The following is a 7,643-nucleotide window of genomic DNA, read 5'->3' on the forward strand; positions in this document are numbered from 1 at the left end:
GACCATCGATCACCATTTCACACGAGTTCTATGTTATTCTGCTTTCCCATCCCCCCTCCTGCACACCAGGGACAATTTACACACACGCACACCAAGCCAATTAACCTACAAACCTGCACGACTTTGGAGTGTGGGAGGAAACCGGAGATCTCAGAGAAAACCCATGACCCTGGTTGTAAAAGCTTCACAAATCTTAAATCTTACATTTTTAAATCTTATTTATCCTTGGAATATTACTGCTGAGGTGACCCATTGTCTTGTCAAATACATTTCATTGTTCCGTTGTTCCCTGTGCCAACCTACATATGACAAATAAAATCGATTATTTATTATTAAATGTATGGGCCACACAATGTTTATGTCAAGAAAAGTCTTGCCAGGTTAGTGCATCCGATACAGTTGGAAGCAACATCTGAACGGCCATTATCATTGTGGATAAAGAGTGAAATATCAATAACCTTCTGTTATATTCCTGGTGTTGAAAGAGTAAACTGGGTGGCGGAACAGTGGCGCAGCGGGTAGAGCTGCTGCTTTATAACTCCAGAGACCCAGGTTCCATCCTGACCTCGGGCGCTGTCTGTGTGTGTGTGTGTGTGTGCGTGCGTGTGTGTGTGTGTGTGTGTGCGTGTGTGTGTGTGCGTGCGTGTGTGTGTGTGTGTGTGTGTGTCTGTGTGCGTGTGTGTGTGCGGCATGCGTGTGTGTGTGTGTGTGTGTGTGTGTGTGTGCGTGTGTGTGTGTGTGTGTGCGTGTCTGTGCATGTGTGTGTGCGTGCATGCGTGTGTGTGTGCGTGCGTGCGTGTGCGTGCGTGCGTGCGTGTGTCTGTGTGTGTGTATGTGTGCGTGTCTGTGCGTGTGTGAATGCGGCATGCGTGTGTGTGTGTGTGCGTGTGTGTGCGTGTCTGTGCGTGTGTGTGTGCGTGCATGCGTGTGTGTGTGCGTGTGTGTGTGTGTGTGCGTGTGTGTGTGTGTGTGTGTGTGTGTGTGGAGTTTGCATGCTCTCCCTGTGATGGCGTGGGTTTTCTCTGGGTGCTCCGTTTCCTCCCACATTCCAAAGACGAGCAGGGCGGGGCGGGGCGGGGCAGAGTGGGGCGGGGCAGAGTGGGACGGGGCGGGGCGGGGAGGGCGGGGTGGGGCGGGGCGGGGCGGGGCAGAGTGGGGCGGGGTGGGGCGGGGCGGGGCGGGGCAGAGTGGGGGCGGGGCGGGGCGGGGCGGGGCGGGGTGAACCGGTCTCTCGGTGAATTGTCCCTGGTGGGTTCACCAGATTGATCCCTGGGATGGCAGGACTTTCATATGAAGAAAGACTGGATAGACTGGGCTTGTACTCGCTGGAATTTAGAAGATTGAGGGGGGATCTTATAGAAACTTACAAAATTCTTAAGGGGTTGGACAGGCTAGATGCAGGAAGATTGTTCCCGATGTTGGGGAAGTCCAGAACAAGGGGTCACAGTTTAAGGATAAGGGGGAAGTCTTTTAGGACCGAAATGAGAAAGTTTTTTTTCACACAGAGAGTGGTGAATCTGTGGAATTCTCTGCCACAGAAGGTAGTTGAGGTCAGTTCATTGGCTATATTTAAGAGGGAGTTAGATGTGGCCCTTGTGGCTAAAGGGATCAGGGGGTATGGAGAGAAGGCAGGTACAGGTTACTGAGTTGGATGATCAGCCATGATCATATTGAATGGCGGTGCGTACAGGCTCGAAGGGCCGAATGGCCTACTCCTGCACCTATTTTCTATGTTTCTATCTGTGGTGGGAGACGGGGGTCAGATCCGTGGGGAACATCGGAACACGGAGGAATAAAGTGGGATTTGTGCAAACCGGTGCGGGGTGGTCAGCAGGGAGTGAGTGGGCCGAAGGGCCTGTGAAAATCTAATAAAGGACAAAGACTGACCCTGGCTGGATAAATTATAAAGATTTTCTTTTTAATCTTGTTAAACATACAAACATCCTTCTGTCAACAGTGGAGTAGCCCGCATGATATTTACAATATTTACAGCAGGGGGCAGCCCTGAGCAAGGGTTGGACATGGCAATGAATGAGCCCTGGGTTGTTCCCCCCCACTCCCCCACCCCCCCCGCCCCCCCCCCACCCCCACCAGTGTCACCCCTCAGACCAGCGTCTGTGGCTCTGTCCACACCAGACCCACCCATGTCCTGACCAGGGAGGTTGGCATCTCAAAGCAGGTGCTTTCTGTACAACGCACCAGGAAACAATATTAATCTGGCAACTGACCCCCCCCCCATCCCACCCCCCACCCACCCCCACTATACACAGCTGCACCCCAAGCTTCCCCATGTGGATGCGTGCTCCTTCACTGCCACCCCTGGGTGCCCCGTCACCCGTTTAATGCTTTCTCCCGGTTGGAGCAGGGCAGGGAGATGTTGGCCATTCTCAGGCCCTGGATGCCCGAGGTGGAACATCTCTCCAACAGTGAGCGGGCCATGAATGAGGCAATGCCCCTCACACGCCCACTGTTGACCCTCCTCCAAGGGGCGAGAGTTTGTGTCTGATCCCCCGGGCACCCTGTGACGCCACCTCCCTCGGTCATCACCCCCCTCGTCTGGTCCCCCTATGCCACCCTGCATGCCCAGTGAGTCAACACACAACCACATGCAACCATGCAGATGGCACCGCCATCAGAATGCAGGGTAGTCCCTGGAGCCACGGAGGCAGGTCCCTGCATGGCTGAGGTGCCCCCCACCGGCCTGATCCAAGATGCCCAAACGGATGTGAGGGGGGTTGTGTGAATGGACAGGGTGGAGACCACCAGACGAGGGAACTTGGCGGCGTGTTTGCCGTGGTGGGACGTGCGTGGTTTCGGGACCACTCGAGCCGCTCGATGGCGGGCTTTACGTATGTTGTGAGGACTGGCTCTGAATAAATCTGCCATGTCTTCATGAGGTGGGGGTCTCCACCTGCAGATGGCGCCCTCTCTCAGATGGATGGGGGATCTTCTAGTTGTCCATCTACCTGGGCGGTCGTGGTCGGTGAAGTGGTCACCACTTGTGCTGGACGCACACTCGGGTTGGGCAAGAGGCTTGGGGGGGGGTGGGGGGGGGGGAGGGATGGCAAAGGGCCAGATATCTCCAAGGAAGCCGCCCAACTCTCAGTGGAGTCAGAGCTGACTGGAACGCCAACTCCGGGCACCTGCCTGGGAGCAACTCCTTACAGAATGATCTCCAGCCCAGCCTGGAGATTGCCGAGACTGCTGCTACATTTGTTGTGGGAGATGTGGAAGGTACTGCATTATTCCAGCCTTTATGTGAGGAAGCTGCTTCCAATCACCTCCCCCTCTTTGCCCCAGTTAAGCTTTCCCCCAGTTTTTTTTTCTGTAACTGAGGTTATAATCTCTATTGCCCCATCCCCTCCCCCCCTCCCCCCCAAGCCCTTAGCCCCTCTACCCCAACAAACAAGCACACAATAATGCAGGCGAGGCAGCTCGTGAAGAGAAAGAGTTAACAGTTCGTTCAGCTTGCATTTCATCAAGCCCTTGCATTTCATCGTCCATTAACGGAACACCCCCAACTGCCCCTCCCCCCAGAGGATGCCCCACTCCCTGGGCTTGGGGGGGGGGGGGATAGAGAAGCTTCCTACTCATTAATCGGCCGACTTTGACCCGTGGAAGAAGTTAGCGACTGCACGGCGTCAGGAAGCTCCGTGAAGGTTGGTGCACCAAAGCGATTCCATCTGCGCTGATCTAAAGACTAAGCAACATTGCAGCAGGGGAGTGAGTGCGTTGTTACGACCAGCGGCCCGGTCTGAGTCAGGCTTGTGTTTGTGGTGGAGCCAGTCCTGTCCAGGGGTCTTTAGGGCATGTAGCTGGCTTTACACTCGGACGCCTTCAGTCCCAGCAGCATGCCGTCGAACTGGTAGGTCAGCTTCTTCTTGATCTTGCGGATCTCGCCAGTCCTTGCCGTAGTTCCGCAGGGCCCGAGCCATCTTCTGGTAGGTCATCTTCTTGCGGTTGCCCTTCTGCATGCCCCAGCGGTGGGCCAGCATCTCCTTGTGCTTGGAGGAGAACTGGAAGGTGCCCTTCTCCCGGTCCACCCACCACACGCAGTCCCGCATGTCCCCGCTCTTCAGCAGTTTCCAGCAGGAACTGTACAGGCGAACCTTCTTCCGCACACCTGAGGGGGTGAGGAGGGCAGGTCAGATACTCTACACACGATACTTCAGCTCAGTTTAGAGACACAGCGCGGAAACAGGCCCTTCAGCCCACCGTGTCCGCGCCGACCAGCGATCCCCGCACACTAACACTATCCTACACACACTAGGGACATTGGGTCTCAACCCGAAACGTCACCCATTCCTTTTCTCCAGAGATGCTGCCTGACCCGCTGAGTTAGACAATAGACAATAGACGCAGGAGGAGGCCATTCGCCCTTCGAGCCAGCACCACCATTCAATGTGATCATGGCTGATCATTCTCAATCAGTACCCGTCTCCTGCCTTCTCCCCATACCCCCTGACTCTCCGCTATCCTTAAGAGCTCTATCTAGCTCTCTCTTGAATGCATTCAGAGAATTGGCCTCCACTGCCTTCTGAGGCAGAGAATTCCACAAATTCACAACTCTCTGACTGAAAAGGTTTTTCTCATCTCAGTTCTAAATGGCCTACCCCTTATTCTTAAACTGTGTGCCCCCTTGTCTGGACTCCCCCAACATTGGGAACATGTTTCCTGCCTCTAACGTGTCCAACCCCTTAATAATCAGTCTGAAGAAGGGTCTCGACCCGAAACGTCACCCATTCCTTCTCTCGCGATGCTGCCTGACCTGCTGAGTTACTCCAGCATTTTGTGAATAAATCCCTTAATAATCTTATATGTTTCGATAAGATCCCCTCTCATCCTTCTAAATTCCAGTGTATACAAGCCTAGTCGCTCCAGTCTTTCAACATATGACAGTCCCGCCATTCCTGGGAATTAACCTTGTAAACCTACGCTGCACGCCCTCAATAGCAAGAATATCCTTCCTCAAATTTGGAGACCAAAACTGCACACAGTACTCCAGGTGCGGTCTCACTAGGGCCCTGTACAACTGCAGAAGGACCTCTTTGCTCCTATACTCAACTCCTCTTGTTATGAAGGCCAACATTCCATTGGCTTTCTTCACTGCCTGCTGTACCTGCCATGCTTCCTATCAGTGACTGAAGCACTAGGACACCCAGATCTCATTGTATGTCCCCTGTTCCTAACTTGTTACTCCAGCATTTTGTGTCTACCTACAATTTAAACCAGCATCTGCAGTTCCTTCCTACAATTTACATTTACACCAAGCCAATTAACCTACAAACCTGTCTATCTTTGGAGTGTTGGAGGCTGGCAGTGGGAATGTCCATTGTTTTATCTGGGACACATGACAATAAAACACCCTTCAATCTCGATGGAAGGAAACCGGAGCACCCGGAGAAATCCCACGCAGGTCACGGGGAGAACGTACAAACTCTGTACAGACAGCACCCGAGGTCGGGATGGAACCGGGGTCTCTGGTGCTATGAGGCAGCAGCTCTACCCGCTGCACCACCGTGCCGCCCTTGAGCGGAATAGAAGAAAAAGTCTGAAGAAGGGAACCCGACCCAAAACATCACCCTCTCTTTCTCTCCAGAGATGCTGCCTGACCCACTGAGTTACTCCAGCACTTTGTGTCTATCTCAGGGGATAGACATGGCGGATGCACATATTTCAATCATGGCTGATCTATCTCTCCCTCCTAACCCCATTCTCCTGCCTTCTCCTTGTTACCCGACACTCCCGTTCTCACTAGTTACACCCAGACACACACACACGCACACACACACACACGAGCGCGCACACACACGCACACACACACGCACATGCGCACGCACACACACGCACACACACTCGCACACACACGCACACACACGCACGAGCGCACACACACGCACACACACACGCACACGCACACACACGCGCACACACACACGCACACACACACGCACACACACGAGCGCACACACACGCGCACGCACAGACACGCGCACACACACAAACACACACGAGCGCACACACACATGCACACACACACACACACACACACACACACACACACACACACACGCACACACGAGTGCACACACACATGTGCACACACACACACACCCTAAAGAGCCTCTACGCAGTGGACACTTGTGTGCGTCTGATTCACCAGCGAGCGAGAGGAAGGTGCCGGATTGCATGAATAACCTCACGATACCAAATAAGGGACCAGTTGTGGGCCTGACATCACCCCACATCCTCACACCAGAGATCAACCCCTCTCTAGTTCCTCTTTCGTGGCGAGGCCGAGTGTGAACGAGTGTGAACAAGGACTCCCCCCCTCCCACCAAATGGTGAACTCACCCACGTCCCCCTCTCCCTTGACCCCCCACTCTGAAGAAGAGCCTCGACCCAAAACCTCACCCATTCCTTCGTGCTAGAAATGTCCAGAAGTGAAGGGAGCAGAATTAGGCCACTCGGCCCATCAAGTCCGCTCCGCCATTCAATCATGGCTGATCTATCTCTCCCTCCTAACCCCATTCTCCTGCCTTCTCCCCATAACCCCTGACACCCGCACTAATCAAGAATCTATCTATGAATACCCACTGACTTGGTCTCCACCGCCTTCTGTGGCAAAGAATCCCACAGATTCACTGAAGAAATTCCTCCTCATCTCTTTCCCAAATGAACGTCCTTTAATTCTGAGGCTGTGACCTCTGGTCCTAGACTCTCCCACTAGTGGGAACATCCTCTCCACATCCACTCTATCCAGGCCGCTCACTGTTCTGTAGGTTTCAATGAGGTCCCCCCCTCTTTGATGCTGCCTGTCCCGCTGAGTTACTCCAGCATTCTGTGTCCATCGTCCCCAATCATGGACACATCTCACTTTCTCTCCTTCACTTTCTCTCCTTCAAGGTAGACTCCTTCAAGGTAGACTCCTTCAAGGTAGACTCCCATCCACCTCACTGGTGACCTTCGGACTATCATTAATCAGACTCCACAGGACATTATCTTGTACTAAACATTATACCCCCTTATCCTGTGTCTGCTAACTGGATAGCAATGCAACAAAAGCTTTTCACTGTCCACATGACAATGACCGTAACAACAGATAATAAATGAAACTAAACTAATGTAAACTAAATTAAACTAAACCAAACTATGGGGAGAAGGCAGGAACGGGGTACTGATTGAGAATGATCAGCCATGATCAAATTGAATGGCGGTGCTGGCTCGAAGGGCTGAATGGCCTCCTCCTGCACCTATTGTCTATTGTCTAAAACTAAATGAAACTAAAAGGAAAGAAGCAGCCAGCTTCACCCACTCTCTCCCCTTCTCATCTTCCCCCCCCCTCTCCCCCCCTCTTCCCCTGCCCCCCCTCATCCCCTCTCTCCCCCCTCTTCCCCTGCCCCCCCCCCTCATCCCCCCCACCTCTCCACCCAACAATCCCTCCCCCGGCACATTCATAGCGAGGGGATTTGAGTATAGGAGCAGGGAGGTTCTGCTGCAGTTGTACAGGGCATTGGTGAGACCACACCTGGAGTATTGCGTACAGTTTTTGTCTCCTAATCTGAGGAAAGACATTCTTGCCATAGAGGGAGTACAGAGAAGGTTCACCAGATTGATTCCTGGGATGGCAGGACTTTCATATG

General features: G+C 53.3%; 1 pseudogene across 1 annotated transcript in view; it reads right to left on the bottom strand.

Moving 5' to 3' along the window:
* Positions 1-2,069: 2,069 nt before the first annotated feature.
* LOC144611419 (transcription factor PU.1-like) overlaps positions 2,070-7,643 on the bottom strand; it is a 24,675-nt pseudogene continuing 19,101 nt past the window's right edge. Inside the window, exon 4 of the transcript XR_013549516.1 lies at positions 2,070-4,123. The product of XR_013549516.1 is annotated as a transcription factor PU.1-like (transcript). The remainder of the gene's footprint in view (positions 4,124-7,643) is intronic.

This window comes from Rhinoraja longicauda, chromosome 40 (genome assembly GCF_053455715.1).
Source record: "Rhinoraja longicauda isolate Sanriku21f chromosome 40, sRhiLon1.1, whole genome shotgun sequence".
Taxonomy (NCBI): Eukaryota; Metazoa; Chordata; class Chondrichthyes; order Rajiformes; family Arhynchobatidae; genus Rhinoraja; species Rhinoraja longicauda.